This window comes from Ranitomeya imitator, chromosome 4, assembly GCF_032444005.1.
Source record: "Ranitomeya imitator isolate aRanImi1 chromosome 4, aRanImi1.pri, whole genome shotgun sequence".
In the NCBI taxonomy this organism is placed as follows: domain Eukaryota; kingdom Metazoa; phylum Chordata; class Amphibia; order Anura; family Dendrobatidae; genus Ranitomeya; species Ranitomeya imitator.
This window is the reverse complement of record NC_091285.1, coordinates 404,466,623-404,492,144: the sequence shown is the minus strand read 5'-3', so window position 1 is coordinate 404,492,144 and position 25,522 is coordinate 404,466,623. Positions and strand designations below refer to the sequence as shown.

Sequence of the window (25,522 nt, the reverse complement as noted above, 5' to 3'; positions counted from 1 at the left end):
CCTTTCCTGAGCTTCGATCTTCATGCTCTCGTTTAGTAGGTGTCGGAAAGTAGGCTGCATTAGGCCTACAAATTGGGTATGGGGTGGAGAGAGATGGTGTGTTACACTCCAAGGTGTTCCCCAGGTTTCCTTGCCATTGCTTCGGTCTTCCGACTCTCGTTTAGTAGTTGTAGAAAAGTACACAGCATTAGGCCTACAAAATGGGTATGGGGTGGAGAGAGATGGTGTGTTACACTCCAAGGTGTTCCCCAGGTTGCCTTTCCTGAGCTTCTATCTTCAGGCTCTCATTAAATTGTGGTTAAATGGAACAACTGCATTTGGCGTACTAGTTGGTTTGGGGCCTACTATCGGTGTCTGCCACTCCTTGCTGTTCTCCTGGTTTCCTGTCCTGAAATTCCATTTTCAGCCTCTCGTTAAGTAGTTGTTAATGTTAGACTGCATTTGGCCTACTAGTTGGGTTGGGGCCTACTATCGGTGTCTGCCACTCCTTGCTGTTCTCCTCCACTGAACAAAGCTGTGCCGCCTGTTTACTACGGTTGCCAATTTTGAACTGCATTTCGACTACTTACTGATTTGGCCCTACTCTCTGTGTCAGCCTCTCATTCCAGTTGTCCTCCACTGCAATGCCCCCTGGTTATTCCTGTGTTACCAATTTTGAACTGCATTTAGCCCACTTTCTTCTTTGGGCCTATATCTGTGTTGCCACTTCATCGTGCCCATTGCCCAGCCAGTGATAGATGAGTCTGCTGGTACATTGACCCATAACGCAACATTCCCCGTGCACGCTACACAACAACATTGTGACCCTGCTGAAAGTCAGGTTGCTCTTCCCGCATACCATACCACCTTACACGGGGACAAAGAGGAAGGTGCAGATGAAAGTGCAGGTTCCTTCATCAGGTGGGGGGAGGAATACTAGTTGGCGACGTCACTGGCACAGGGCCTCTCATAGTACGCAAAAGTGTTGCTGCCGGTGGGAGGCGCCCCCGCCGTGCAAACACACCGCTGTACTTTGAGGGGCCCTGTGCCAGTGCCAATGCCAACGAGTGGGCCCCCCCTGCTTGCTCAGGTTCACAGCACTTGCAAAGTTGAAATACTTACCTCTCCCTGCTCCACTGCCGTGACGTGGTCCAGATTTCCTGGGCCCACTAATTACTTGAACCAGCCCTACCCCCCACAACTTTAGCCAAATGACCCCCAATTTCAAATGCCTTCCAATTATTATAAGGTAAATTACGCTTGACAAGCTTCATTAAGAAGAATGGATGGTTTTGACATTAAAATGGGCACTCTAGGTGTTTTCCTGGCCCCCACTCACTGCCGACTATGCTGCCCCATTGACTTGCATTGGGTTTCGTGTTTCGGTCGATCCCGACTTTACGTCATAATCGGCCGATTTCACTCGACCCGACTTTGGACATAGTCGGGTTTCGCAAAACCCGGCTCGACTCTAAAAAGGTCAAGGTCGCTCAACGCTACGTTTGACTACTAAGCAGTAGGTTTACTAGTCCTCAAATGATAATCTGCTGATAAAACTGTGATTTCATCAAGTCTGAACTAAGCAGCCCAGTAAATGACACATTGCTGGAATCAGGGTTGCTTTCTCTACTTTATACTGTTCTCGGATTAGATTGTAAAAACCTGGTGACAGATTCTTTGTTACTATATATATATATATATATATATATATATATATATATATATATATATATATATATATATATACAGTTGCGTAAAAGGACTGTTTTACATCTGTGCAATGCATCTGTTTTCTTCCATTTTTACTATATGTTTTAGTTTTTACCCTCTGAGTGTCATCCATTTTTCTCAAAACATTTGGTTAAGGTTTCCCAAGTTTCTCCTAGCAATAAGTCAGAGAAAACATGAACTAGGATACCATATATGCTCTGTCCATTTTTTAATTGTCTTATTCACTTGAATGGGTGAGTTTTGTCCATAAAATTGAGTAGGGCGTATCTCAAATTTTTTTATGGGGATCATGGGTCAATAATGTGTCATGTGCTCAGTAGCAAGATGGATAGGTAGAAGAAATGTGCATTTTCTGAAGTTCTTCAGGCTCTCAGAAGACCCATATACAATAGAGAGCTGCTGGTCGAACCATTGTTTGGTCAGCAGCTTTCTCTCCCAACTCTGCTGTAACAAGCGCTTTTCTGTTCTCTACAGAGAGAGTTGCTGACAGACTTATCTTGAAAGGGCTAATTTCAAAGATAACAAAGGATTCGCACTCAGAAATCAGACTTGTTGGATCCTTATCCCATACACATTAGACTGTCAGCCGAGCTCACTGATATTGGTGGGTTCGGGCTACATTAGCTTGATCTGTATGGGGGCCTTTACTGTAGAATCAACTCCTTTCTTGCAGCTTGAAGCAAATTTTATGTTGCCCTAAGAGAGGGCAAGATAACAGATCTGACAATTTATCTTTAAATATGTGAGGATATTCTATTTATCTCCAGTCAAAACAGCACTGAACAGTAAGATGTCCAGACAGATAAAAATGGCTAACTAAGGAAGGACCTAGTATACATCAGGGCACAAAAATATTTGCCAACATTATGGTAATCAAAGAGATTGAGGACCCTGTCGGGTCACTTGTCAGTTCTTTTGGGTTCTGTAGACAATTTCTCTTTTTAGGGCATCTAAAATATTTCACAGATACATTAGAATTCCTTTACCCTTTAATGAGGTTTCTCTAGCCTAATATTGTGTAATACTTATGCGTTCCCCACTGATTTCAATATGTGGAAGCTACACATATGCATCTCGTCTCGCTGTCCAACAAAAAACAAGACTTAAGGCCCCTTCACATTAAGCGACGCTGCAGCGATACCGACAACGATCCGGATCGCTGCAGCGTCGCTGTTTGGTCGCTGGAGAGCTGTCACACAGACCGCTCTCCAGCGACCAACGATGCCGGTAACCAGGGTAAATATCGGGTAACTAAGCGCAGGGCTGCGCTTAGTAACCCGATGTTTACCCTGGTTACCATGCTAAAAGTTAAAAAAAAAAAACACTAGATACTTACCTACCGCTGTCTGTCCTCCAGCGCTGCGCTCTGCTTCTCTGCTCTCCTCCTGTACTGTCTGTGAGCCGGAAAGCAGAGCGGTGACGTCACCGCTCTGCTTTCCGGCTCACAGCCAGTACAGGAGGAGTGCAGAGTGCAGCGCTGGAGGACAGACAGCGTTAGGTAAGTATGTAGTGTTTGTTTTTTTTAACTTTTAGCATGGTATCCAGGGTAAACATCGGGTTACTAAGCGCGGCCCTGCGCTTAGTTACCCGATGTTTACCCTGGTTACCAGTGAAGACATCGCTGGATCGGTGTCACACACGCCGATCCAGCGATGTATCCAGGGAGTCCAGCGACGAAATAAAGTTCTGGACTTTATTCAGCGACCAACGATCTCCCAGCAGGGGCCTGATCGTTGGTCGCTGTCACACAGAACGATTTCATTAACGATATCGTTGCTACGTCACAAATAGCAACGATATCGTTAACAATATCGTTATGTGTGAAGGTACCTTAAGAGCCCGAAACTTGAAATCAGTGGTAGCACCAAGAGTTGCAACCCCACTAAGTCAGTGTTTCATTATTTATCCTATAGGTCATTTACCATGATGGTGAGAACCAAGGAATGCTGAGTTCCTTGAGGCTAAGCAAGTTTTATTTGCTTGCTATTTTAGCATAACTGAAATGTAAGAAGCTGTATTGCTGTACGCTTGACTGTGTGGCTCCATCGGTGCTGTGTGCAGCGAAGTGAATGCTGCATAAACCGTCTGGATGTGGATGATGATAATGAGATTATGAAGAGGTTGCGTGGAGTTGCCTCTGGTGTAGAATACCCTGCTTCTCCATTCTTCATGCATTTTATTGCTATCTGATACCTCGGCTTGATGAGAACATTAGATTAAGCCTAGTTTGTATTGCTTTAGGAGATGTGTGGTGCCATCTGGGCCAGGACACAAGTCAGTGTCATTGTTTGTTCACCTCATGATGAAATATGTTGTGTGTGTCCGCTCAGTTATAACAACCGACACTTCCACCTGCTCCTGGAGATAGAAATACAAGTTCACAGACACTCTGGCGTGCTTTTTTTCTGTATGGGTTTCTGTCTTGCTGGAAAGAAGAAGAGTTGTTTGACCACTGGGAGCACTCAATATGTATTTTTAAAATGATCTGTCACGGGAGCAGATGGCTATAGAGAATGAATAGAGGAGGAGCTCTCACATCTCACATTGAGAGGCTTCAGAACCAGAGGGAGAAAAATAATTCACTCTTATAGGAAGCACAGTAACAAAATGATAAAACGATGTTACTGTGCTCAAAGGTATAACGGTATAATAGGCATTCACTGAATTATTAACGGTGTGATTACTGTAATAGCTTATTTAGAAAGATATAGCATAAAAATATGATATATATTTAACTACTAAACTCTTAAACTGCAGAATCACAGTTGTTGCATCTAGTAGAGAGAGTCACTAGTAGGGGATCAACATTTCTATAATGTTTGGGAAGGCAAGACTAGGGTCATATACACAACTACATCATAATAAAGGGTAGGTACAGTCCTTTGACTACTTGCTATTGGTGAAACGCTTAGAAATCTAGAAATTCAGCATCCGCTTTTTAAAGTTTGAAGTTGGCCATACACTCTAGATTGATGCCAGCCTTCAGCCGATAGGTATCCCTTTTGCCTCTTCCCTGTAGGGAATGACTATCGTGGTAGAGACAGTCATTCCCAGGCCCTAGAATCTGAGGATGTCCAATGGCCCTCTACCACATAAGAAGGCACCAGTATTATGAATGATGAATAGTACGCTGACCCTGTTACAGATTTTTGTGCTGAGGCACAGGAACTTCAAGTTACTCTAGACCAGTGTTTCTCAACTCCAGTCCTCAAGACCCCACAACAGGTCATGTTTTCAGGATTTCCTTAGTACTGCATAGGCGATGGAATTAATGCTTGAACAGGTGATGAAATTATCACCTGTGCAATACTAAGGAAATCCTGAAAACATGACCTGTTGTGGGGTCTTGAGGACTGGAGTTGAGAAACACTGCTCTAGACCATAGTTATGGAACAGTGATCGTCTAGTCTTCCAAAAAATTCCAGTAGTTTGGTATTGTTACTACCACATGTATAGGCAATCACCGATAATAAATGAAGTCATTATTTGCTAGGGTGAAGGAAGCATCAGAATGAAAATAAGGTGGATCGGAGGGGTAAATGCATGACATCAGACTGCAAGGTACTGTAAATTCCCTTGTCTGTAACTCAGGAACAATACAAGTTGTCACCAAAGTTATTGCACTTCAAATACTTCCTAATTTTTGAGGATTTATGTACGGAATTGCGATACTAAGCACAGTGTCTCATCAATAAGTTAAACCATGTCCTTGGGAGTGAGGGTAATGGGCAGAATGCCTACCTAGTCCTACTTAGTCATGGAAATAAACAGCTACAATCAACCCTTTTGCCACTACAGAGTTATGTTGCTGCAAATGCTATTAGTTTGAAAAAACATTTTCTACACCCAAGAAGAATATTTCCTAAATTAAGACAATTTTGATCACTCAAAGTGCAGATAAGAACAGTCATCTTAAATGGTGTTTTGTGTCCCAAGGCCGTCCCCCCAATTTTAGCACCTCTGAGCCATTACTTGGTTAGAGCCGTAATGAATAGAAATGTAATAAATATGCCAGTGACTAAAAACCAAGTAATCTACGGAATGGAAGACAAGATTATCAGTACAACACAAAGATGTTAAGAGGATTAAATGTGCACAAAGACAATCACATAGAATTATAATATCTGAAATGATATACTGTATGAGTAGGAGATATCATCATATATAGATGAATTTGCCGATTCTGCCTTCTCTTAGAGACGGTGCCCTGCCATTTCTTGTTATATAAACAGGAGAACATTTTTACACTCATGAAACGGTAAGAAACAGATGGAGTGTAGCAGCATGAGGGGAAAAACAACACAGAGCTGGAAGAAGCTTGAATGTGCTGCAGATTTTCTGTTCCAGTCCTCACTTTCTATTTTTATAAGCCTCAACTGTAAGAAATTCCAAAATGTGATTCAGTCTTTGATTAAAACTTAATGTTATTTTTATTCTAAAGCTAAGATAGAAATTAGCATACATGCTGCTTAATATCTTTCATTAAAGGGAGCCTGACAGCAGGATTTACCCCCAGAAAGTGATAGGAACACTATTTTAGCCTCCTAACATCATAAGTAATGATGTCTTTATTAGAAAAGTGTTTTTGTATTTGTTGCAAAATTGAATTTTGGTCCTGGTGCTCCTGTTTCTGCTCCGTCCAGGGCGCCGTCACTCATCTCTGCACTTCACTGGCATCACGCCACCTGCAGCATGATTGTTACACCAGAGTGTGCCTAAATCACCGGGAGGAGAAGCAGTGGTATGACTTTTTCTCCTCCTCCCTGATCTACGCTCACTGGTTTCTCAGAGATGAGTGATGGCACTCCCAAAATGTAATCTTAATTTTGCAGCAAATACAAAAACTAATATTTATAATAATGCTGTTAGAAATAACTGTCATTAGGAGACTGATAGATATAGCATTCCTAAGGCCCCTTTCACACATCAGTTTTTTGCCGTCAGTCACAATCCGTTGGCTTGATGGATCCATCGCAGATTGTGAAAAACTGATGTGACGGATTTGTTTTTTTGACGGATCCAACTAGCGGATCTGGCTAATTGGGTCCTAAATAAATCGGAGCATGCTCAGTTAAAAAAAATGGAATCCGTCCCCGGATTCCATCATTTGATGGATCAGGCGCCCATAGGTTTCCATTCGAGCAAACAATGGACGTCGCCGTCCAATTTTTTGACGTACACTAAAAACATTACCTTGTTCATTGTCTCCGGCCACCAGCAAAACAATTTTAGATGGATCCGGCAAATGTCGGATGAAACTTGAGGCCATCTGTCGCAAACCATTGCTAATACAAGTCTATGAGAAAAAAACGGATCCAGCGGCATCACTTGCCGGATTCATTTTTTCAAAATTCGACAGATTGCGACTTATAGCAAAAAACTGATGTGTGAAAGGGGCCTATCACTTTATGGTGGCAAATCTTGTTGTCAGGTTCCTTTTAATTGGAAATCTGAGAGCTAATACATGCTGCCCGATCCACAGGCAGCGTATACCAGACACTGGATGCATGATTTCAGCCTTTTATGTTTGACTCGAAAATTCTGCAGCGTTTCAGGGAAAAACATAAAAGCCAAAGGGATTGACCGACACAGGCGACTAGTCAGACAAGTGGGTCCTGGGCGACTTCTCTCCATCCGATGCCAGTAACTAATAGGTTTCTCCCTGTACACGCACGCAGGGAGGGACATGTCATTCAGGGGGAGTGAGCAGGGAGAAGCTGCTGGGGTCCTGCCATTCAGATTATTCTCCCATGTGGTTCGGTCCCTAATTATGTCTTTCTCTGAAATGCCGCACAGTTTCAGAGTAAAACATACATGGCTGTAATAATACAGTGTCTGATACATGCTACTCGTGGATCAGGCGGCATGTATCACATTCCAGGTTCACTGTGAGCAAACTTATCATTCTGAACTGATAAGCAGTGGGGGAAATACGTATTTGATACACTGCCAATTTTGCAAGTTTTCCCACCTACAAAGAATGGACTAGTCTGCAATTTTTATCGTATGTACACTTCACCTGTGAGACAGAATCTTTTAAAAATACATAAAATCACATTGTATGATTTTTTACATACCGTATATACTCGAGCATAAGCCGAGATTTTCAGCCCACTTTTTTGGGCTGAAAGTCCCCCTCTCGGCTTATTTTCGAGTCATACCCAGGGGGTGGAGGGGGAGCGGGGTCTGTCTAATTATACTCACCTGCTCCTGGCGCGGTTCCTGCACGTTTTTTCCCCGGCTCCCCAGCTTCTTCCTGTACTGTGCGGTCACATTACTGTAATGAGCGGTAACGGTGACCGCTCAGTACAGGATGAAGCTGCGGTGCCGGGGAAGCAGGGACTGCACAGCGGAAGGAGCAGGTGAGTATAACGGGGAGGGGGAGCGCTGTGCGATATTCACCTGCTCCCCGTTCCGGGCGCCGCTCTGTCTTCAGCAGTGACGCTCAGGTTAGAGGGCGCGGTGACGTGGTTAGTGCGCGCCCTCTGTCTGAACGTCAGTGCAGAAGACGCTGAAGATGGAGTGGCACCGGAACAAGGAGCAGGTGAATATTGAAAGTGTCGGGGGCCTGAGCGACGGAGAGGTGAGTATGTGATTTTTTTTTTATTGCAGCAACAGCAAATGGGGCAGGTGTCTGTATGGAGCATCCATGGGGACATAATGTTTGTGCAGCACTATATGGGGCCATAACGTTTGTGCAGCACTATATGGGGCCATAACGTTTGTGCAGCATTATATGGGGCCATAACGTTTGTGGAGCACTATATGGGGCAAGTGTTTGTATGGAGCATCTATGGGGCCATAACTTTTGCGCAGCACTATATGGGGCAAGTGTTTGTATGGAGCATCTATGGGGCGATAACGTTTGTGCAGCATTATATGGGGCAAGTGCCTGTATGGGGCATCTTATAGGGCCATAATCAAGGTTTGTGCAGCACTATATGGGGCAAATATCTTTATGGAGCATCTTATGGGGCCATAATCAGCATTTGTGCATTATATTGGGCAAATGTGTCTATGGAGCATCTTATGGGGCCATTATTAACCTTTATGCAGGATTATATGGGGCATATTTTAATATGGAGCATCTTATGGGGCCCATCATAAACTTTATGGAGCATTATATGGGGCTCCTGATTGATTCAATATGGATATTCAAAAACACTTAACCTACTGATGTCTCAATTAATTTTACTTTTATTGGTATCTATTTTTACTTTTGACATTTACCGGTAGCAGCTGCATTTCCCACCCTAGGCTTATACTCGAGTCATTAAGTTTTTCCAGTTTTTTGTGGCAAAATTAGGGGGGTCGGCTTATACTCGAGTATATACGATAATTAATTTAAATTTTATTGCATTAAATAAGAATTTGATACAATAGAAAAACAGAACTTAATATTTGGTACAGAAACCTTTGTTTGCAGTTACAGATGTCAGACGTTTCATGTAATTCTTGACCACGTTTGAGCACATGGCAACAAGGATATTGTCCCACTCCTCCATATACATCTTGTCTAGATCTTTCAGGTTTTGGGGGCTGTCGCTGAGCTACATTAAGTTTCAGCTCCCTCCAAAGATTTTCTATTGTGTTCAGGCCTGGAGACTGGCTCGGCCACTCCAGGACCTTGAAATGCTTCTTATGGAGCCACTCCTTAGTTGCCCTGGCTGTGTGTTTCGGGTCATTGTCATGCTGGAAGACCCAGCCACGACCCATTTTCAATGCTCTTACTTGAGGGGAGGATGTTGTTAGCCATAATCTCGCGATTCATGACATCATCATCCATCCTCCCGTCAATACAGTGCAATTGTCCTGTCCCCTTTGCAGAAAAGCACCCCCAAAGTATGATGTTTCCCCCACTATGCTTCACGGTTGGGACTGTGTTCTTCAGGCAAGGTTGTACTAATCCTTCTCTTCCTCCAAACATGACAAGTTGAGTTGATACCAAAAACTTACATTTTGGTCTCATCTGACCACATGACCTTCTCCCATGCCTACTCTGGATCATCCAGATGGTCATTGATGAACTTCAAATGGGCCTGTTCATGTCCTGGTGTGAGCAGGGGGACATTGCATGCCCTGCAGGATTTTAATCCATGACGGCGTAGTATGTTACTAATGGTAATGTTTGAGAATGTTGCCCTCCCATGTAGTTCTGGGCTGATAGCTGACCTTTCTCAAAATCATCCTTACCCCAAGAGGTAAGATTTTGCCCGGAGCCTCAGACCGAGGAAGATTGACAGTTGAAGTGTACCTACAATAAAAACTACAGACCTCTCCATTCTTTGTAAGTTGGTAACCTTACAAAATCAGCATTGTATGAAATATTTATTTTCCCCACTGTATATATTTCTGGTGAAAACCTGGTTGAATACATGTAACCTTGTAAAAATATTGAATAACAGAAACCTTTAGTTGCTGAGATACATATTGGCATTAACTACCTTGCAAGAATTGGATCAATATATAGAAGTCTTGATTAGTGATGAGCGAACGTGCTCGGATAAGGTATTATGCAAGCATGCTCGGGTGCTATCCGAGTGATTTTGGCGTCCTGGAAAAATATGCTGCATGGCTGTTCGACAACCGCAACACATGCAGGGATTGCCCGTTTGTTAATCTTTTGAAATGTGTCTGCAGGTTTTTGCTATGTAATCTGAATACAGCATATTGCAGATGTTAAAACACAGATATCAGTGATGCCTCTCTTATCAAGCTCTATGCTGTTGTTTTTTTGCAATGATTGTTTTATCACCAGTAGTTTATCATTGTTCGGACACAGCAGGGCATGAGCACGAATCCAACTACGCCCTCTTCTGTGATAAGCAGCTCACTATCTATAGAAATTGTATATAGAGAGCCTGGTGTGGGTGGGGTTAGCTTTTCAGCTCTGCTAGATTTCTAAATCTAAAAACTGTGTCAGAACGGCTGCACCCAGTAATCTAAGTGATGCATCATTGGATTCAGGGTCTCTTGGCCTACATCATTCTGCTCTCAGATGAGGTAGCGAAAACCTGTTGACAGATTCTCTTTAAGTGCCTGATCACATTGCCACTCTCACTGGCCAATGGGCAGATCCCTGTACCCTACCTCATTTGTTCTTTTTTCTTCTGTAGTTTGACTCCCATAGTACTTTCAAGGTAAATGGTGCCGTGCAGTCTATTCAAATGATCAAGTTACCCCTATTCATAGAGCCCCATCTTCAATGAAGTTGAAGTGCGAATTGTTTGACCTCTGCTTTTTTCATTGCAAGAGATAGCTGAACATTGTATTTGGCAGTCCTATAGACAATGAATGGAGCTGAGACCAAACATGTGCACATTCACTCCATTCAGGCTGAGGCTATAGAGTCAGGCTCTATGGCAGTCCTCGCAGTCTCGCCCCCTGTGATCAGACATTTATCCCATTTCCAACAGTTATTGTTTTATTGAACAAAAAAATGAAGATTTATTTACCATACAAAAACAAAGCCCTGATTCTTCTTCTTCATTATTTTAATGAGAAAAGGCATTTTTGTCCGTGTAGCCATGCCTAGAATGAGACATATAGAGAATGATGCATTTTAAATAGAGGGAGATGTACGGTAGTTTGTGTTAATATAGTCTTGCCTGCGCATTACCCCAGGCGTATTTTTATTGTGCGATTTGCATCAAACTTTTAATGTTGTTTTAAGCACTGTAAACTGTTGCACAGTTCTCTCGAGTTGTGATTCTGAATTTTTCCTTTTACTACCTGCTATAAAATGATCAGGGCAGTTTAGCGTACAATTTATTCTCATGGTGATTATCAATCATGTTTTCATCGTTTTTTTTTTAAACTGGAACATAGAAAAGCTAAACATGGAAAGTGTGATAATGTTACAATGTTCCCTTTATATATGCCGTAGAATGACCCAATTTATTCAACACAGAAAATTGTAATTTTTCTGCTTATTTTTCAATTGTAGTATTCTTGATGGAATTAAATAACCGATCTTATTGGGGATTTTATACCATGGCTATATAAGTAAATTCTACTAATTTTATTATTATTACAAGTATTATGATTTCCTCTAGTATGTGATAACAGAATGTAATTGTCTTAGGTTTATTTAATAGTAAAAAATGGAGAAATTGTAAAGACAACTGCAGCATTAATAAGCAGAAATAAACCTTTGAAGGTGATTATAAAAAAAGTGGAACCCTAGTCACATCAAATAAATACATAGTTAAATGACTTTTTTTAATTTTATACTTTTATACTTTGTGCTGTTATTAATTTATCCATTATCGTTTACAGCAGTTTTCCATTAGAGGAAAAGATCATGGTTGGGACAAAGGCCTCGTGCACATGGCAGAGCATGTACAATATGACACATATTGGTCCGATAATATGAAGCCACATGGGCCACTGTATGACACACCTGTATTTTGGAGTCTCACTTAGAAGCAACACATTGTGAACCTGAAAGACCTTTGTGTGGCTCTGTATAAAACCAGAGGCATATGGTAGTACGGAAGGAGCCTAGGAAGTCTTGGGGCGATTTATATGGCTCTACAATAAGAGTTTTTTTATAAGGAGAAAATGGACTTTGGACATAGCACAAAGTAGACCATTTTCCCCCTATTTGCTATGTTTAGACAGATTTTCCTCTGAATTCTAGCCCAAATACTGCCCACGTTATTTACTATGCAGTCCAAGATTATTATTATTATTTATTATTATCAATTCCATGGCATAATAAAAACAAGTACAATAATCTTGAACAATACAAGTCACGACCGGTAGAGGAGGAGAGAGGACCCTGCCCGCGATGGCTCACAATCTACAAGGGATGGGTGAGAATACAGTAGGCGAGGATAGAGCTGGTCATGCAGCGGTTGATCGGTGGTTACTGCAGGTTGTAGGCTTGTCGGAAGAGGTGGGTCATAACATATAATAATAAGGGATCTGAAAAACATCAAACAGTTAAAATTCAAATTCTACTGGATGTTTTTCATTCATTAAAGGCTAATAGAAGATTCTTACAAACAATTGCTTTAACATCCATCCTCATATGATATTAATATCACAAAGATTAGATATGATTAGATAAATTATGATAGGTAGATTAGATATGTGTAGGTGATGACTTCTAAAGATGGGAAAATCCCTTTAGACCTCTTAAGCTATAATCAGTAATTTTCTTATTGTTTAAAGCTTGTTTTGTGTTACATGTATATACAGTTAGGGCCAGAAATATTTGGACAGTGACACAATTTTCGCGAGTTGGGCTCTGCATGCCACCACATTGGATTTGAAATGAAACCTCTACAACAGAATTCAAGTGCAGATTGTAACGTTTAATTTGAAGGGTTGAACAAAAATATCTCATAGAAAATGTAGGAATTGTACACATTTCTTTACAAACACTCCACATTTTAGGAGGTCAAAAGTAATTGGACAAATAAACATAACCCAAACAAAATATTTTTATTTTCAATATTTTGTTGCAAATCCTTTGGAGGCAATCACTGCCTTAAGTCTGGAACCCATGGACATCACCAAACGCTGGGTTTCCTCCTTCTTAATGCTTTGCCAGGCCTTTACAGCCGCAGCCTTCAGGTCTTGCTTGTTTGTGGGTCTTTCCGTCTTAAGTCTGGATTTGAGCAAGTGAAATGCATGCTCAATTGGGTTTAGATCTGGAGATTGACTTGGCCATTGCAGAATGTTCCACTTTTTGGCACTCATGAACTCCTGGGTAGCTTTGGATGTATGCTTGGGGTCATTGTCCATCTGTACTATGAAGCGCCGTCCAATCAACTTTGCAGCATTTGGCTGAATCTGGGCTGAAAGTATATCCCGGTACACTTCAGAATTCATCCGGCTACTCTTGTCTGCTCTTATGTCATCAATAAACACAAGTGACCCAGTGCCATTGAAAGCCATGCATGCCCATGCCATCACGTTGCCTCCACCATGTTTTACAGAGGATGTTCTGTGCCTTGGATCATGTGCCGTTCCCTTTCTTCTCCAAACTTTTTTCTTCCCATCATTCTGGTACAGGTTGATCTTTGTCTCATCTGTCCATAGAATACTTTTCCAGAACTGAGCTGGCTTCTTGAGGTGTTTTTCTGCAAATTTAACTCTGGCCTGTCTATTTTTGGTATTGATGAATGGTTTGCATCTAGATGTGAACCCTTTGTATTTACTGTCATGGAGTCTTCTCTTTACTGTTGACTTAGAGACAGATACACCTACTTCACTGAGAGTGTTCTGGACTTCAGTTGATGTTGTGAATGGGTTCTTCTTCACCAAATTAAGTATGCGGCGATCATCCACCACTGTTGTCATCCGTGGACGCCCAGGCCTTTTTGAGTTCCCAAGCTCACCAGTCAATTCCTTTTTTCTCAGAATGTACCCAACTGTTGATTTTGCTACTCCAAGCATGTCTGCTATCTCTCTGATGGATTTTTTCTTTTTTTTCAGCCTCAGGATGTTCTGCTTCACCTCAATTGAGAGTTCCTTTGACCGCATGTTGTCTGCTCACAGCTTCCAAATGCAAAACCACACACCTGGAATCCACCCCTGACCTTTTAACTACTTCATTGATTAAAGGTTAACGAGGGAGACGCCTTCAGAGTTAATTGCAGCCCTTAGAGTCCATTGTCCAATTACTTTTGGTCCCTTGAAAAAGAGGACGCTATGCATTACAGAGCTATGATTCCTAAACCCTTTCTCCGATTTGGATGTGGAAACTATCATATTGCAGCTGGGAGTGTGCACTTTCAGCCCATATTATATATATCATTGTATTTCTGAACATGTTTTTGTAAACAGCTAAAATAACAAAACTTGTGTCACTGTCCAAATATTTCTGGCCCTAACTGTATATATATTTCCATGTTACAACCTGTATTAAAAATACAAAACTGAAATCTTGCAATTTTCACACTGGCCACTGGGGCTTTTTTAGACTCTAACCTCTTGTTTCAAGAAACACATGCACATGGCCATAATAAACTTAACGCAACCCTATTTTTTGTATTCACGTAGGTAAGTAGCCCATGCAAAAGTCATTGAGAAGGGACATTGCTGATTGCGAATTTGTTTTCTACTGTGTATAGAGGTGTTGTCAGTCATTATAATCCTGCCTTTCCTGATAAGGAGCCTGCTGACAACTCTTCCTGAAAGGACAGGAAGTATGACTCTGAAAAAACACCTGTGGCCATTCTGAAAAATTTCAAGATTCCAAAAGATATTTTAGAATAAAGATAGTGAAATGAAAAAAAATAATCATTTTTTTTAAATGCATGCAACACAAAAACCTAATTCAAACAATGGGTCGTTTTCTGGTAATAGCTTCCCGTTAACTTTTTAAACTTTATGTAAATTTGATACTCTTTTACTGCTCAAGTTGCAGCTGATTTACATTAGATCACACCATTGTTCAAACTTATTTGCTTACAAATGTTACATTGAGATCCATCTTGTACATTATAAAGTTACCGCGGGTGGAAGTGTCCTTGATGACACCTATTCAGAGGTGTATCTAGCCTTTCCTGCACCCGGGGCAAAGGATCAGTTCGGCGCCCCCCCCCTCCCCCACAGTATAAGGGGCACAAATCTGGACAGTATGGGGGCACAAATCTGGACATTATGGCCCATACTGTCCAGATTTGTGCCCCCATACTATCCAGATTTGTGTCCCCTTTGGGGCACAGATGTGGACAGTATGGGGGCACAGATGTGGACAGTATGGGGGCAGAGATCTGGACAGTATGGGGGCACAGATCTGGACAGTATGGGGGCACAGATCTGGACAGTATGGGGGCACAAATCTGGACAGTATGGGGGCACAGATCAGGACAGTATGGGGGGCACAAATCTGGACATTATGGGGGCACAAATCTGGACATTATGGCCCATACTGTCCAGATTTGTGCCCCCATATGTCCAGATTTGTGCCCCCATACTGTCCAGATTTGTGCCCCCATACTATCCAGATTTGTGCCCCCTTTGGGGGCACAGATGTGGACAGTATGGGGGCACAGATGTGGACAGTATGGGGGCATTGATGTGGACAGTATGGGGGCACAGATGTGGACAGTATGGGGGCACAGATGTGGACAGTATGGGGGCACAAATCTGGACAGTATGGGGGCACAGATCTGGACATTATGGGGGCACAAATCTGGACATTATGGCCCATACTGTCCAGATTTGTGCCCCCATAATGTCCAGATCTTTGCCCCCATACTGTCCTGATCTGTGCCCCCATCACAGTCGTCAGACTCATTCTCACAACAGTGAGTGAGTGAGTCTGACAGTCTTGTTACATACCCAGTTTGCAACTTGCCCCTGCCCTGGCCGCTGCTGAGCGCTCCCTCCCCGGCTCCCCCTCCTCCTACAGTGAGTGACTACTAGTAATACTACACACGAGCACTGACTGCACGACAACACACCCGAACCCCGAGCAAACGAACAAACCGAGTCTCAGTCACCGGTGCAGGGGCGCAACGAACGACCAGCGGTTATGAAGCAGCCTGCCTGTGTGAGATGTGTCACAGTGAGTCACACGCTCAGTCAGACTGTGACGTCAGCCTGTGCCTCTCAGCGGTCGTCAGGGGGCGGGGCGCAGCCGGCCAGGCGCTTAGACTGAAAAGGAAGGGGCTCCTTCCTTGAAGCAAGCGAACCTCCAGCGGCACGGGATTATCTCACTGCGGGGGGGGTGGGGGGGGCGGGCCGCGGGCGGCAGAATGTGCCAGGCGCCGACGAGGAGCCTGGCTTTTAACAGCTGCAATGCCGCATCACATCATCAATTCAGGCGGCCCCGCTGGCGCCCCCTGTCAGCTGCGCCCGGGGCAAATGCCCCGCCTGCCCCCCCCTGGATACGCCACTGCACCTATTCGATGTTTTACCTGGTATAACTGTTCAGAATTCATTAAAAGTCCCTGAATATCTAACCTCATGCAAGTCTTCTTTTGTGGAAATGAAAGGCGAAATCTCATGGGTGCACCAAGTCCACTGACAAATAAATTAATAGACATTTTTTTCCTAGTTTTTGTTATTGCAGAGACTAATCACACTACTTTCTACACTACTCTATAAAGGGGGCATTTTGACAATCTCTGCTACCGCCCTTACAGAGACAGTAAAATGTCAAACATTTGCAGTCTGAACTAATTGTATTTCTCTCTTTCGTAATGGCAGAGCTCCCTGGCCTGATAAACACTGTGCTTGAAGCCATGTTAATAAAGGAGACACACTCGCAGCTAATGTATATTTATCATTTTGTTCAAATATAAGAAGATAAAATGGCAAATATGCATAATTTCCGAGTATTATGCACTATGCCTAGATTGCCGACTCCAACGTTTAACCGTTTCATGTTCAGACTCTATTCATAGACCGTATTCATTGCGCGTTTATATTTCTGAAGCTAATGGGAATTATTTAATTAAAAGATGATTTATTCACTAGATAACTTTTTTGTTTAGTAAATGAGTATTTATTATCTAAGCCGCTTTTATTCCCGAGCAATTTATGAAAAGAGTTCCGATTCCTAGTGTAGTCACCAGATTTTGGCATGATACGCATCCAAAAACGATTGACTTGTGGCAAAAAACATGTTGATCTGCAAGAAAAATTACATTTTCAAGGTCCAAAAACTGTGCTCACTCAATGGATTTCCTATGGTTCAGTATTACAGAGCAATAGTTATTTAATGTCTGGCAGTTTGGTACCTCTTTAGAGAATACGAATGGAAGAATATAGCGTTTGATTGAAAATTTCTTATTTATTCAGGAGAAGAAAAATTTTACAGTATTTTAAGCCTCAGATGTGTAATGAGCACTGAGGAGCACTAGAAAGACAAACCTTCCTGATATCCCTTTCCTCTGAGCTCTTAGGCTAGGTTCACATTGCATTAGTGCAGTCCGTTTAGCGTTAACGCAATGTCCAAAAAGGGATCGTGTTTAGTGATCACGCTAGCGCAGATGCCCGATCTGCGCTAGTGAGAACAAACCCAAAAACGCTGCAGACAGCGTTCGAGGTCCGTCACAAAACAGCGGAACATCGCTAACGCATGCCAAAAATGGCATGCGTTAGGGATGCGTTACATACATTGCGGTCAATGGGTGCGCTAACGGATCCGTTACATTGCGTTAGTGGCGCTATGTAACAGATTCCGTTAGCGGATACCCACTAACGCAATGTGAACCTAGCCTTACACTGTGTTGCCTATGTAAATGTCAGAATGCCGATAAGGTGCCTAATGATAAAAGCAACTCAAGTTCAGATAGCTTGGTTCAAGTGTGGATTGTGAAGTGTAGGCATCAAATTAATAATTACTGACAGTGCTGCATATGGTTAAAAAAGTGCTCCTCCCATCAAAGTTTTTATCCTCTTAATATATTACAATCATCATATTATCTAGGACTGTGTACTTACAATTGCTCATTTTTGCCCTCCTACCCAGCAGATTCTTCTGTTTTCAACTAGGTCTATGACATCACGTGATGACATCACATCCTTCTAAGCTTTATGTAGAAACAGGAAGTCTGTTTCCCCAGCATGTCTGTTATGATACGGTGGTCTAGGAGCAACATGGAACGAGCTCTGAAGGAAGTGGTAACTGTACTGACTAGTGTTGAGCGATACCGTCCGATACTTGAAAGTATCGGTATCGGATAGTATCGGCCGATACCCGAAAAATATCGGATATCGCCGATACCGATATCCGATACCAATACAAGTCAATGGGACATCAAGTATCGGAATGTATCCTCATGGATCCCAGGGTCTGAAGGAGAGGAAACTCTCCTTCAGGCCCTGGGATCCATATTAAAGTGTAAAATAAAGAATTAAAATAAAAAATATTGTTATATTCACCTCTCCGGCGGCCCCTGGACATCAGCGGGAGGATCCGGCGTCCGGCACGGCTTCTTTCTTCAAAATGCGCGCCTTCAGGACCTGTGGAATGACGTCCCGGCTTCTGATTGGTCGCGTGCCGCCCATGTGACCGCCACGCGACCAATCAGAAGCCGCGACGTCATTCCTCAGGTCCTAGAAGGCGCTCATTCTAGGACTTTAGCTGAGGAATGACGTCGCGGCTTCTGATTGGTCGCGTGGCGGTCACATGGGCGGCACGCGACCAATCAGAAGCCGGGACGTCATTCCACAGGTCCTGAAGGCGCGCATTTTGAAGAAAGAAGCCGTGCCGGACGCCGGATCCTCCCGCTGATGTCCAGGGGCCGCCGGAGAGGTGAATATAACAATATTTTTTATTTTAATTCTTTATTTTACACTTCCGATACCGATACCCGATATCACAAAAATATCGGATCTCGGTATCGGAATTCCGATACCGCAAGTATCGGCCGATACCCGATACTTGCGGTATCGGAATGCTCAACACTAGTACTGACCGCAGTCCCTAAGCTCAACACAACACTAGAAGTAGCCGTGGAATGCTCCTAACTCTCCCTAGGCATCTCGTCACAGCCTAAGAGCTAACTACCCCTAAAGAAAGAAGCAGGAAAGTTATCTTGCCTCAGAGAAAATCCCCAAAGGATAGATTAGCCCCCCACAAATAATGACTGTGAGTGGAGAGGGAAAAGACATACACAGAATGAAACCACGATGAGCACAGGAGGCCAGTCTAGTTAAATAGATAGGACAGGATGGAATACTGTACGGTCAGTATAAAACACTACAAAAATCCACGCAGAGTTTACAAAAAATCTCCACACCTGACTAAAGGTGTGGAGGGCAAATCTGCCTCCCAGAGCTTCCAGCAAGACAGAATTAATTCACACTGATAAGCTGGACAAACATAGAAAGCACAGAATGGATAAGTCCACAAACTATGGACAGAAAAGAGCAAGCAAAAACTTAGCTTTGCTGAACTGGTCAGGAAAACAGGGAACTCCAAAGAGATGTGAATCCAACCAGGAACCATTTACACGTGGCACTGGCTGAAGAACGAGCCAGGCCTAAATAGCCGAGCAGAAGAGACGATAAGTGGAGGCAGCTGATGACAGCTAACTCCAAGGAGCAGCCATACCACTAGAAACCACAAGAGGGAGCCCAAGAGCAGAACTCACAAAAGTGCCACTTACAACCACCGGAGGGAGCCCAAGAGCGGAATTCACAACACATGTCATCCCCTTTTCAACTACTGACACAGCTGCTCCGCTCCTCCTGTCTGCCAGAGACTTTACAGAGAGTAGAATTGTAGTTCTAATAATAACTCATGCAGGAAAAAGAGAAAAGAAGTCAATACTGGATGGACAACTATTCCTAACCATGAAAGTATGTATAGGTGAGCACTAGTGTGCAGCACAACACAATGAGTGTCGGTAAAACACCCCCGTGAGGTCAAGACAAGAATAGTTTTTAATTTCAATGAATTAATATTCTATGAATATTAGTGACTGATTACATTCTTAGAGAATGCAGCAATATAATATGCCTCTTTTCTCCCATGCTTATTATTATTCATCTGAGTTCAGACCATAAATTTAATGCAACTAGTGGCTTGTGTTCATTAACAAGTATCATATTTATGACATTATCTACTAAACTTACCTTAGTGTTACATTTCCTTTTTATTGTATTTTTGGGGTTATCTTACCTTTTAAAATTGATAGCCTATCTTTACAAAGGTTGCACTGGCAATATAAAAGCTCGTCCAGGGGACTGGTCGTGTAAAAAAATAACAAACTGAAGACATCACCATTCAACCTGAAGCTGATTTCAGCCAGTCACTGGACCACTGGAGCTTATGATTGGTCAGGTGACTTTGAGAAGCCCATCATCAGAAAAGCATGCAATGACGCGCTGCTCCAGTCACGTGATTGCTGCAACCAATCACAGACCACAGTCCACCAGCTGGTTGAACCTTGACTTCTCTACTATCTCTGCTGGTACTGAACTCTAAGTGGCCTTTACTAGATTCAAGTGGGTGCTTATAGGTGTTAGTCAGTAAGCTATTATTTTTCAAAGACAACCATGCTAGGATAGGATTAGTAGTAGATGTGGGGAAAGTCCAACTCTCAGCAACTCCGACAATGAGCTGTTTAAAGAGATTGATGTCAGGGAAGTGCTGCGGCCTCTCCATTGTTTTTCAGGCTGGGTCAAACTTCCAAACACCATACTTTTGTAGCGGAGGGGGTATTGCAACATTGTCCCATTGACTCGAAAGTGAACAGTGCTGAAATAACTTGCTCTTGTGTCTGTAAGTATAAACCACGGTAAAGCTATGTTTGTATGTCCAGTAATCATCCATAGTAATGGATCCAGCTGCAATCCGTTGAGAAAGTTGTGCAGACACAACTTTTGTCCATGTACAAAAAAACTGATTTCAGCTGGATCGTTTTTTAAATATTGAATCTGATTGCTGCTGGGTCCATTCTAATGGATGGTTACTGGACCTGTGAACATAGCCTAAGCAATGAAGGAGACCCTTCAAACAGTTCATCTGCAGAGGTACTGAGACTCAGACACCCATCGTTCAGATACTGATGACTTATCCCAAGGATATTATACTGGATATATACCTTCAAACACAAATGGAGGTGAAAAATATAGCCCCTATTTTGTAAGTGCTACTCCTGACAAACAAAAATAGAAAATGAGTCAATATGGTTAAAATGGGGATGTTATACCTCCCAGATAGTGTTGATACTGGCAAGTTGGCCTTTATTCTTTTTTGTTTGTATGTCTTGGATATAACATTTCTCCCAAGACTCATTTCTACGCAATGTTTTATGTCCTGCATTGAAGTAAAGTGGTTTCCTAGATAATGTTCCAACGTTGTAGAAATCTAACCGCATAGAAAGATGTTTTTATCACTGAAGATAAATGATCTTTTCAAATTCACAAACCATTAAAAATATAGACAGCTTAGTAAATATGTGAGTGGCTGGGAGCCAGGACATTCATTGGCAGTGAAAGGCTCTTGCTCCAAGCAGTCTGCAGACTGAGCACAGCAGCCGCATCCCCGCAACATCTCGGCGCTTCCTTTGTTTGCTGTGCCGTTAATGACACTCTTGGCACATCTGACCTAATGTAGTTTTGTTTAATTGTAAAACAAATCAACTTTCTCCGGTGCAGCATTATATATGCAAATCATAACGTGAAGATGGGAACATTGTCTTAAAGATTAAATGGACGTTTAACGAGTCTTTTGTGTAGTGACTGTAAGCTGCAGTATGCCGCCTATCACCTGTCTATCGCCACGTGTGATATTAAAAAGCCGTACTGTAGTAATTCTGCCACATAATTACTGTTTGGTGCAGAATCAGAAATAAATATATCAGCCCGAAGGACCTATACACTATAATAAATTGAAAAGCTGATTTTTAATATTGTTCTAAAATGTCCTAAAGGTTTACAGATGTAGGTAACATTAAAGCAGCACTTCTCCCATCAAAATTTTTATCTTAATACATTGCAGTCATCATATTATACAGCACTGCATACTCACAATTGCTCATTTTTCCTTTGAACCCAGTTAATTCTTCTCTTTTATATTAGGTCTATGATGTCACGTGATTAATAACTGATTAGCTGAGACCTTCTAAGTTCTATGTAGACATAGAAGGTCAATTTTCTCTGTATGAGTCATAAGTCACTGCAAAAGTGCCTGGCAGGGAGAGGAGCAGAGCAACTTGTTCAGGAGGTGAAGAAGGGATGATTTCTGCAGGAAATAGAGACTTCCTATTTCTGCATAGGACAGGGAAAAGAGAATTATTAGCTGGGTAGAAGAGCAAAATTAGAAATTGTAAGTAAGTACACAGAGCTATATACTATGATGACAACTAAGAGGATAAAAACTTTGATGGGAGTCCTTCTTTAAGGTTACTTGAATATTAAGGAGAAAGTAAATGTTTGGATGCTTGGAGGATTGATTAAATAAGATCATGGATTCCAATAGTTTAATAGTAAAAAGAATTGTTTCCATGAGTTTTTAGCATTATTTTTAAGTAAAAAAGATGAAAGCATGAATGTGCTCCATTGACTACAACCATTTCCAACCATTTCTATTTTAACCTTTCCTGTCTTCAGTTTCTAGGACAGGAAACTTTTTCTTGATATTCATATAGGCTCTTATTGGGCTATTATTGTCAGTTGGTCACCAAGAGAGCCCTTCTCTATTCCCTCTTTGCTATTTATTCTTCTCCTACTATCTTAAAGGGATTTTCTGCTGCTTGGACAACCCCTTCACAAATGTAGCAGTGATCCATGTAAAATAAAAAAAACACATAATCAGCCCTTGGATGAACGCAATTCCAATGATGTGTGTATCTCATGAGCATTGTATAGCTGATCAGTGGCTGCTGATAGACTTCCATACTCACATGACATAATGTCACATTGAGTGCTGACAGACACAGTGTCAATAACACTTGAGCCACACCCGCTTGAAGGTTTACAATATGATGTGTATTACACACCTGTCCCAGCTATCCCGGTCCATGCTTGCTCCCCTTGGGTCTGCTGCCCTCTGTTTTGGTCCATGTTGGGTTTTGCAAATTGCATGGCGTGATTCACACACCTGTACCTTGGGATACAATTTCTAAGACTCCTAACCCCATGTTAGGTGTGCTCCACCATTTGTGCAATGTATGTTTTGTGTTTGTTTTTGCATTGAACTGCAACCTCCCTTCTGATCCTGGATTCCAGGTGATCCTTTATAGTGTTCGCTGCTCACTTTCCTTTCTGCTAGCTGCATTTCAAACCCGGCGTCCATATGCCAACCCGAAACTGAGGCTTGGAGAATCCACCTCATCTCTGGTGTACCGTGACAATGTGTTTATTTTACATGAGTACAGCTGCATTTAAGAAGGGATAGTGGACAACCAATTTAACCATCTCACTTTTCAAGGACTGTATATGTAAAATTTAGGCCTGTAACATCTATCAATAACAATTGCTTGTCCATCCGCAATGGAACAGATAGATCAAATCCTTTGTCCTAGCATAAAGCTTTTAAAGTGAAGTCCATAAGTATAACTCATACTATAGGAAATGAAAAGGAAGAGACGAGCAAAAAGATTTGAATCATCCTAGTTCAGTATACAGTTCTGTTCTGCATCAGGGCAATGTTCACTTCAATGCCACCAATCCTCTGCCCAGCATCTTTATCGCTTACTAGACCCCTGCGATTTCATGAGGCCTAGTAACTAGGTCTCACGTGATGTCATGAAGTTGCGGGAACCTAATAAGTGGCAGAAGCACCAAAGATGCCATATGCAGGATTGCTGGCATGGAGGTGAATACTGCCCTGATCTGGTTGTCATGGAAGACCATACTGGTTACCAGCTTATGGTAATTCAAATCTTTTTGTTAGTTTCTTTATGGAACTTCTTTTGCGCTTATAGACACAGATTTTTTTTAATCAACCCCATCTTTCACTCATACAGGCATGCCTGCACGACTACTGCCTGCACGACTACAGTCAAAGCTCTCAGCGCTAATGCACTACTGAGATGCCTGTCAGTCAAAGTGCCGGTATGTGCTTACAGTCGGCACTAACAGTGACATGGCCGGTATGCTGGTGAAAAATAGTTCATCTTCTCTCAGGAGCAGTGTTCCACCAGGCACTTTTTTAACATATCTACCTACAGAATAGCTCTATATCTGCAGGTAAATAGCATTATCCAACATGACAGTTTTACTTTACAGAATACACAACCCCAGTAGACTGGGTGAAAATTGGACTCTCTCCACTGAGCCAGGGAGGTGCTCTACTTCATGGATGAAAATTGGACTCTCTCCACTGAGCCAGGGAGGTGCTCTACTTCATGGATGTTTCTTCAGCCGTTAAGGGAGATTCCAGAATAATTTATACCTCTACCCACCAATGGGATGATTACCCAGAGGAAACTTTAAAACAGACTAGGCACATACTATGGTGCTGATTTTTATGATTATCATGAGTAAGTCTCCTGCGCACAGAGATGTGTTCTGGCCCCAGAAGACAACTGCTTATTTTTCAGCTCTAAATGACACCAAACCAAATGCAAGAAAAAAAATCTAATTTTGTCCTTCCTTATATATTCTGTCCATGACATGCTCACCTTTTCTTCTGAATCCTCCAAAAATGTTTTTATTCCCACTGACATCTTTATTTTCAGATGCATAGAAGTCCATATAACAAAATACTAAGTCACTACCAAGACAGAACGAAAGTTTTGCAGCCAAGAGGTGGCAATAATTCACGCATGCCTTGGAGGTATGAATAAGCTTTGTCAATAAAACCTCTAGAAGCTTTGCAAAAAATGATACAGATACATCTTTCATAGGTAGATTTTCCAAAAGCATGAAGCACCAAAGTAATGTACGTAGTCCCTATTCACCTGCCACCAAGCTTTGCTGCTTTGGGAGCTAAGAAGTGAGGGATTCACTGGGGTATTTAGGTATTTAGTTGGCAGTTATTAACTTCGTATTAACAAGTATCTGCCTAGTATTCAGTTCACCTCACTATGAATGAAACGTGACGTGCTTGTATGCATAATAGGTATTCTACACTCTCAGCTTTAGGGGATATTGCACCTTCTGCATAAGGAGTTAATTGATTATTTTTGGCATCTAGTAGCATTTTTCTACACAGCCCTACATACATGTGATATTTAACGCTAATTCTTACACTACGGTTTTAATTCATGTTAATGGATCTCTTTGACAGCTGTCACTATATGTTTGCGGCTAAAGTTAGAGACTGACACATTGTAGAAGTTGAAAATGTAGATTTTTTACATATCATGTACAGTAGCATGTTTACTGCGGCACGAGGTTCATTGAAGGAATATGGCTTTCCCAGGAAATGAACCAATGTTTCCCTCTA

At 42.2% G+C, this 25,522-nt stretch overlaps 1 protein-coding gene across 4 annotated transcripts in view; it reads left to right on the top strand.

The window, feature by feature from the left end:
- Positions 1-25,522, top strand: part of PLXNA4 (plexin A4) — a 1,110,285-nt gene that overhangs the window by 85,098 nt on the left and 999,665 nt on the right. Inside the window, exon 2 of one of the 4 annotated variants that reach the window (XM_069765353.1) lies at positions 5,204-5,271. The exons of the other annotated variants lie outside the window; for them this stretch is intronic. The gene's annotated coding sequence lies outside the window, so the exon portion shown is untranslated. The remainder of the gene's footprint in view (positions 1-5,203; positions 5,272-25,522) is intronic. 4 annotated transcript variants of the gene reach the window in all.